Source organism: Branchiostoma lanceolatum, chromosome 15 (genome assembly GCF_035083965.1).
Source record: "Branchiostoma lanceolatum isolate klBraLanc5 chromosome 15, klBraLanc5.hap2, whole genome shotgun sequence".
In the NCBI taxonomy this organism is placed as follows: Eukaryota; Metazoa; Chordata; class Leptocardii; order Amphioxiformes; family Branchiostomatidae; genus Branchiostoma; species Branchiostoma lanceolatum.
The window spans coordinates 11,093,512-11,102,927 of NC_089736.1; positions in this window are offsets into that span (position 1 = coordinate 11,093,512).

Genomic DNA, 9,416 nt, shown 5'->3' on the forward strand with positions numbered 1-9,416 from the left:
GCTTGCCGATTGGACTGTTGTTTGTAATTTGAACGGCAAGTTTGTCCAGTCATGTTATGTTATAACCACGTTACCCTGCTCTTAGAAATAAGTAGAAACTGTAATATGATTGACTGTGAGTTATGGTTTCAGTGTAATCAGTAGGATGCGAGTACCGGACTGACCCAGCCAAGACCTAGTTGTGACGCCACGTACCTGTGGGCCAGCCGGCAATCTCCAAGCAGATGTTTGGATGGTGCGACCACAGGACGTTACGATTTTCCCTCACAGTATTTACGATAAGCAGGAGGCCTTGTGCTGCCTTCTGTGGGATTATTATACTAGGATAGGAAGACTTTTATCTAACCCTCCGTTCTGTTGGGTATACAAAATCTCAGTGACCACCTGTGTGATTCTATATAAACTGTCTTATGTATTTGTGGTGGCTCTACCCATTTCTAGCCTGAAACACATTCACATTTCAACAAATTTATGTGAATGTACTCTAAATTTTGCACAAAAAAGGTTATTCTGCTATGACATTATTTTTCAACAGGTAAGGTAAGGTCCAAGACGAATGCCCTGATATACATGTAGTTGCCTAAATGATTAATGGTCATTAGTACATTAATGATATACTATGCCAATTTTGTCACTTATAAGTAAAAGTCAAAATTAGATGTCAGTCGTGTTGCCAAAAGAACAAATAAATCAACCATTTGGGTACGGATAAGTCAGGTTAAATCGTGTGAATTAAGGTTAGTTCTAAAATTGCCAAATAACTTAGAGAGAACATAACTTGATTCATAGCAGGTTAGTCAAAATAATGAGAAATAAACTGTTCTCAAATTCAAAGAATTGACACACCGGAAATTTATGTTCTTTGCGTCGTTGGAGAACATTTTATTTCTCATTTAATATATGATTTACCAACTCAGACGAACTTCCATGCTAATAATGTTATCTTTGCAACGATGCATTTGGTTAAAATGATAGCATTTCCTGTACCTGCCTGACTATATTTACTGTACATACAACGTATTACAAGACAAAGATCGTTGTGACTTTGAAGCTAGTTTTTTTTCTCACTGGGATTAGCATTGAACAAATTCTACCCAGACGCTCCTTCAAGCGAACAATCCTCGCCACTGGCAATGCGAAATTGAGGTAGCTTCTCCAAATAAACAGCGATCTCATAAGTTTGTTTATTTTTCCAGTCCATTTACACAAACACACAAGGGTGTCGGTGACTCCCGCGGACGCTTTGCGTCGGCAAGAGGTTGATAGAGTCGTCTGCAAGTGACGACATGAGGGAGGAATGGCGGTCCTCTTCTGTTTTCATCGACAGGAATTCTTCCGCGGGATTCCGCTGTTTTTCCCCCAAACAGAACTCCGGCGATTCCCAACGCCATTAGCATATGGAATGTGTTGGGGGTACAGAGTACAGAAATTACCCCTGCTGCGATATCAATGTACATGTTCTACATTGTATATACGTAAAAGGCATCACGATTTTGCCCTATATGTACTCATACAGCATCTGCTTTAAGATCACTTATAAATTAATTTCTTATTCGCTATTACACTACCGTATCGTGATAGTGATACTATTACTTCAAACAGATCTGTGATATATATTGTCACGTTTTTCTGAGGTCGTGGATTATCGCGTGATAAAAAACGTGATATTTTGCCCCAACAGTGTCTACTTGGAGCGGGTTTTCTAAGGAATCGCTAACATTGCTATTGTAAACATTATCATTGCACAAAAGTCTAGAGAATTTTTTCTTGGCTTATCAAATCCCATCAAAGTACAGTAAAATCAATTTCCGACATCAATGAACTGACACACTTCTTGCGTAACATGAAGGGCGTCTCATAATTGGATTTAAAGAAACAGAGGAATAACAGATTGACTCTAACGTTTACCATTAAACAAAATGCGGTCTCAGAAATGTAAGAATCAAAAACTATGATGCCACCAGAAATGACAAAAAACAGAGTAATCTTTTTAAATGCTAATTGTTTAATTCCTTAGGTATCTATCCCACCCGGTAGTATGTTGGTCTCACTTTGTTAACTCTACCGTATCTCTTCTACCTGTTGGTGGCCTTAGAGGCCGGCTTATCGGAGATTAAGGTGGATAAGAGTTGAGCTGGGGACAGAAATCTTCACGCGGCTAATTTTCTATGGTAATCTGTCTTCGCCTTGAACTGAGGAGTGAGACACTAGATGTCGCGGGAGTGATCAAGGGAGAGAAGCCGCCGCCGGCTTACCTTACCTCCGAGATCCCTAATACTATTTAACACCGGCACACTGCCTGGCGTGGGCGTTAATAGATATAAATGAAGCCGAACACAAGTGGTAGAGACCGCACTGTCTTGCTGCAAATCTTTATCGGTATCCTGAAAAATTCGAACGTTTCTCATTATCTTAATTTTAGAATAGATGCCAGACTGTTTCCAGGGCCTATAGAGGCCAGCTCCTCTGCTCTAGGGCCAACATGCCTGCAAATTTATATGTACAACATGTTTTAGACCCTGAGAAACAGTCAGGCCTGATGAGACATAGCCATGTCAATTGCGAACGCTTAGTATATTTGCGTCGATCACACCTTTCTATAGTAATCTCGCCAGACCTCAGCACGATCGATTTTATTATTCTCCAAGCAGATCTGCGATTTTTTGACGTCTCTCGAGGAAGGCCACTCCTAGCCCTCTCGACCGAATACTGATATTAACAGAGATCTGGCATCCAGGCTACATTAATTTTCTCCCTCGGTGCATGTGGGCATTTGTCCCGCCGGTGTCTTTCCGGACAGTGGCTACTGGAGCAGAAACCTAGCGGTTCAAATGAACATTTTCTGTTGTACCTACAGCCGTGTCCTTTTCTTTCTCTCAAAGGTTACGTAGGGTGAAATTCAAGGCCGTCGGTGGGGTGCGGGACTGTTGTAGGTTCCGATTTGAACAGTCAAACCGCAAACCTGTTTGGATTGGACATTGTTAAACACACAGTAGCCAGGAAATAGCGGTTAAAGTGTAATCGACTGGGCGCGACTATCCTCTATTTTGTCACACTCGCTTTGTCTTTGAACTACACCGCTAAAGTGACAGAAAGCAGTATTCAATAGTGCTGCCGGTATAGTACCCTCTACTAATTGCTTTTACCACTGAAGGGAAGTCGTCTATATGTAGACGTCTGAAAAAAGCACTTCTATATCTTTGTATAGAGTAAGTCTTTAAACAGGATGGTTGCTTTGAATCACTCCGTCCCGCTACTTCATTATTTCCTGTTGATGTACGGCCATAAATTTACCTCATTCTCTACCTCCGTACCTTATTCCTAGCCTCAATATACCAAACTCAGTCCTTGGCCTTCCTTTCTTCCTTTTTGTTGTTGATGTTTTACGGAGAGTTTCATTCGCAGGCGCAGTTATTATTGGACTGACTCTACTGGCCAATTATTCCTTTTTTTGCCATACGCCCGTAAAAAGGCCTGGTGGAGGCTAACGCCATGTTTTAGAAGTGCGCCATGAAGAAAGTTTTTTTCTCTATAAAATCACAAATATTGCCAATTATGTCCTGTGTTCTGATTGCATTTATCACTTTTCCGATTGATACCGAGTTTCTGATACCGCGTTATTGCACTGTTTCCATATATGTAGAGTAAAGAAGATTGGTTATAAGATAAGTAATTTTTAGCGCTTCTCACTAACGTGTGTCTTCTCTGAATTCGTATTCATCCATTTTAGAAGAGGGACTATTGACATTTAAACGATAGATTTGTCAAAGCTTTATATGTTTAACTGTTTTGTAAACGTTAGTGGTAGCATATCTTTAGCTAGCTGTTTTGTTTCTCCCATTGTTCACTAGGAAAACTACAAGTAATGATACTTTAGCTTAAGCCTTTCATGTGATAGGAAAACAAGTGCATTACTGCACTTAGCCTATGTGGGCAAGAACGTACAAATAAAGATCATTCATTCTCTGTGCAAGAGACACAGACAGCTTGGGCTACCGACACACGACACCGAAGCAGAGAGAAAACATAAGATCACCGCACTTAGCAGCCAATTAAATATACAATTTACACCCCGTTCTATTCATCTCTCACAAAAAAGCCGTTTTAGCCACTTGAAACACTTACACGAACAGTAACAAGGCCATTCCACGCCTTTTGACTGCATTGTTCTTCTCAGATAAGTCAAAGGTCACGTTACACCGCTTATCGAATTCGTGTCGCAGTAGGGCCCGCCTGACCTTAATCCCCGATGACAGATCGCTGTGCTTCTTTCCTGTCTGTCTTTCATGAAGGGGGGGACACCAGTCTGGGGCGGTGGTTAGAACAACATGGTTGTGTGTTGTGGAGGGGGTGTCAATGACACGGGAGAAGGGGGCTTACCTTATCAGACTAGCCTCCACCAGGCCCTCTTACGGGCGTATGAATCGTAGAATTCGTCAGAAAAATGAATAATTAGCCAGTAGAGTCAGTCCAGGGTGAAGATCACATTTCGTCCGTTTACGGAGCCTTCCAATGAAACCTTGGCAAATATTCTCCGCATAGCCGGCTTAGTTAGTCTGGTAGAGACTATTATCAGGCTGCCACTGGGCTTCGTGTTCCTCTAAATTAGCCGCGGATGGCTAGAAAAATAGTAGAAATTGGCCAAATAGAGTGAATATGCTAAGGGAGTCGGCTACGGAGAGAGGGTTCAATATGCCATACTGGACCCTCTCTCCGTAGCCGACTCTCTTAGCATACTATTCAATCTATATGGCCATAAATTTCCACTATTTTTTCAGCCATCCGCGGAGCCTGGTAGAGGCTACCTCTAAATATCGTTTTGCGACGTTGTTCCGAAGTCAATGAAACAAAGCGATTGACTAAAGTCTCCTTTCCCCATCTTGCCACACTGATGTTCGTTACCTTCACCAAGAGGTTTATGTTGTCGGGGCTGTGTGTTTGTGGACAGGATAACTTGACATATGGATCTTATGGTCCAATATCTACAATACAAGCACATGTTAGTATATTGTTACATTTGGTCCGACTATCCATCCGTCCATCCTTCCATCCATCCATCCATCCATCCATCCCCTTCTCTCTCTCTCTCTCCCCTCTCTCTCATCCCCCTTCTCTCTCTCTCTCTATATATATATATATACATGTATCAGTCAACATCTAGACAGTCAATACAAGATGATTGGCATATTTTCTCAGACAGATCAATTAATATACGGTAAACAATTCAGATGATTGTTAGCCCAGAGAAAAACTCCGACGATCGGAATCCGTCTCGGAAACGTTCCTAGATCGATACTTTTATCACAAACTCTTCAACATCCAGACGCCAAGTGCACAAAAGAAGTGTCAATATTAGCCGTATTCTTTTATGCTTTTGCATTGATTTTACGCCATTTAGTTTCGTCAAAACTGTCTTTTGTGTAAACATGCTTGAAATAGTGACAATGATTTCATTGTTGGTAATTTTAGAGAGTTTTAAAAGTGATGACCACACACGTTTTGGGCAACTGACAGACAATTGAATAGAACTATCGACCGTAGGTTGTGACGTTTAAAGATTATCGCTTAAACGATGAGTGATTGCAAGTAGCAACTTTTAAATAACAAGTACTTCATCAACCTACTACTGTCAAAATTACACTTGATCGATGCCTTCTTATCATACAGAATTACTCAGGCCGAGTAAAGTAGTTAGGTTGTCGGAATTGCCTTTTTGATCGGTTTGTGTTTTGCCGTACTAGTAGGTTGTTGCAACAATTCAGCAATTTCGCTGAGTTAAGCAAATACTAGCAACGCTGATATTGGGGTTATTAAGATATTTATCAGTTTAAGTGCGTATACATTTTGTTTGTTTCTCGATTAAAATCAGCGAAGGTACGGATGTCGTTATTTTTGTTGAAGGGGCAAAATTCCTTGAAGAAACATCAGGACAGACATATTTTGAGTATCAGACCTTTTTTATACGCGTCTCAAGAAAGGACCCCTGTTGTGTATGTTCTATCGAAATAAGAAAAGTAAGAGTCACGAATACGCGCGAAGTGTTTTAGTATCCGTCAATATACTGATAGAACACGAGGAATGGAGAAAACAAAAAAAAAGGTACAGAAACTTGAAAATCATTTTTTTTCTTGACGTACGTTTGTTCAGTCATTCACATAACCACTCATTCAGGCCACACATTTGAAGGAGGTAGTGTTTGTTTGTCTGTCTGTCTGTCTCTCTCTGTCTCTCTCTCTCTCTCTCTCTCTCTCTCTCTCTAGCTCTGTGTGTGTGTGTGTGTGTGTGTGTGTGTGTGTGTGTGTGTGTGTGTGTGTGTGTGTGTGTGTGTGTGTTTGCGTTTACTTTGGTCAGCATGACTCAAGAAGCTACTAGTGAATTTTTATGATACTTAGCAAATGCGTAGTCTTTGAGAGACTAAGGCCAGGATCGATTTTGGGGGTTATATAGGAGGCTATATAGCTACTCTCCAACTCCAAGCAGAGGTTGGTGGAGAAGATTGTGACCTTTTCATCAAATGCCCCGTTTTCGTTGGTAGAGAGTGGCGACAGAAAACGGGGCATATGATAAAAAGGTCACAATCTTCTCCACCAACCTCTGCTTGGAGAATATGCATAGCTACCCAGTAGCTTCGGGTGTCCCTGTGGTGTAGTGGTCTGCGCTTCTGTCACTTACCACATCTGGTTCAAATTACTTGGAGCCAGAAGGCTCGAGTTCGTGCCCAGGTAGGACACCTCTGGACAAGAGGCGCATTGAGTCATACCAAAAACTTCTTAAAATGGTACATACTTCTGAAACAGTATGGAAGTTAAACACACTCCACTGCCAGTGGACTAGCCCCCCTGCAGTGATCACACCAGTGTGGCCCAGGGCTATGAAACGGAGATGGGCACTGCCCTATACACCTTATATGGTGTGGGAGGATTTTAACTTAACCCAGTAGCTTCTCTGCCAGTCGCACAACATCCCCGGTAGCCTATGGAGACGCTAATCAGTCATTCTTCTGCCGCGGCGCTACCAGCAGCAGGGAATAATCCAGACCTAATAAGAAGAACAAACACTTCAGCGGGGAGAAACACGGCGACATTTCTATCCGTCAGTCTTCCCACAGGGATCGATCCTAGTCGAGATGGTTTGATGGGGGACGACGTGTTGTGAGGCGGGAATGCCGGCGGAGGGCACCGCCTGTCTGGTGATACACTAACGTCAGGCTCTGGACACGCCCAGGAGCCGCATACGGACATCACTATTGTAGACTATAGCTTTGGTGTGATTAATTACAACACCAGACCCCCTTCCCATTGCATCAAATACTACCATGATGACAAATGTACATGATTTCATATGAACTCAGAATACATATACACACGTACACACACACACATCACACACACATACACACACACACACACACACACACATATACACACACACACACACACACAAACATACGTACACACATATATATATACACACACACATATACACACACACATACATACAAACACACGCACACACACACACACACACACACACAAACCAATGAGCTTTTGCACATACAAGCATACACACAAATGTGGAACACAGACACACATTTTGTATTTTATGCACACAGACAAACGCACACACTCTCTCTCTTACACAAACACATACGCAGTTAGCAAGTATGAAATGCAGTAGCGATTGATTTCAACATTCTAATAATCCACTTAAATCCGCTCCACTTGCTTCGATGTTAGTCCAAATTTGTAAATCCCACCTTAATCCCTCCGGTAGATGAAAACGCTTACACCTTTTTATTAACATGCTCGCTTGATAACCTTTGAACAATTTGGCTTAGGTAAGTAGGCTGTAGGAACTCTAACGCTTCATTAATGATCTATAACATTACCGGATATGCTCCCACCAGAGTACTTGGCGATAGGGGAATCTACAGAAGGAGGAAATTGACTCATTTGTGAGAGATATCAGGGAAAGCGATCTAATTTTCACTTTCCCTGGTCTGGGTGGCTTCCGGCGGGGTCTTCCTGGTGATGCGCCCTCATGGGTGAAGAAGTGGCTTTGGCGGGAAAACGAGAAACTGAGCCCCAATTTCCTGGGCTCTTAGGTCATTTGCGTACGAATCCAATCTCCAAGCAGATAGTGGGGAGTGCCGTTGTGTGGGTAGAGGTCCTGGGTTCGAATCCCATGACATGTTACCGATGCTGTGCCCTTGGGAAAGGCTCAGATCATTTGCGTACAGACCTAATCTCCAAGCAGATAGTGAGGGGTGGCGTGGTGGTGGCATAACGGTTAGGGTGTTTGGCCCAGAACCCAGAGGTCCTGGGTTCGAATCCCATGACATGTTACCGATGCTGTGCCCTTGGGAAAGGCTCAGATCATTTGCGTACAGACCTAATCTCCAAGCAGATAGTGAGGGGTGGCGTGGTGGTGGCATAACGGTTAGGGTGTTTGGCCCAGAACCCAGAGGTCCTGGGTTCGAATCCCTTGACATGTCACCGATGTTGTGCCCTTGGGAAAGGCTCAGATCATTTGCGTACAAACCTAATCTCCAAGCAGATAGTGAGGGGTGGCGTGGTGGTGGCATAACGGTTAGGGTGTTTGGCCCAGAACCCAGAGGTCCTGGGTTCGAATCCCTTGACATGTTACCGATGTTGTGCCCGTGGGAAAGGCTCAGATCATTTGCGTACAAACCTAATCTCCAAGCAGATAGTGAGGGGTGGCGTGGTGGTGGCATAACGGTTAGGGTGTTTGGCCCAGAACCCAGAGGTCCTGGGTTCGAATCCCTTGACATGTTACCGATGTTGTGCCCTTGGGAAAGGCTCAGATCATTTGCGTACAAACCTAATCTCCAAGCAGATAGTGAGGGGTGGCGTGGTGGTGGCATAACGGTTAGGGTGTTTGGCCCAGAACCCAGAGGTCCTGGGTTCGAATCCCTTGACATGTTACCGATGTTGTGCCCCGGTGCGAAAGGCACTTGACACACATTTCCTCATTCCCCAAGGTGTAAGAATGGGTTCGGCTGGGGAGGTAAAATACTGTTAAAGCCTATAGGACTACCTTTATCTTTAATTTTCAGGTAGTGGGATGACAAAATCATAACGTTTTTAAACTGCCACGTTTTTCACTTATGGTTGATATCATGGTAATCTATGTGGTCCATATTTCGGACAAGGTAGCGTAGTTTTCGACTTGAGGTTACGAAAGCAAAAAAGACCGACGGAAAGAATTAAGAGAAAAAAGAATGCAAATATTAGATCATGCAGTCAAACCTGTACATCTTCTACCGTATTACATGTACAGGTACAAAATAACAGGTTCTTTGCTCTAGAGGAGTCCGGTTATACCTTCCTGGTTCAATTCGCAATTTAAGGCAACTGGTTCTTAGTTCAGTGATGGATGTTCTGTGCCTTACATCT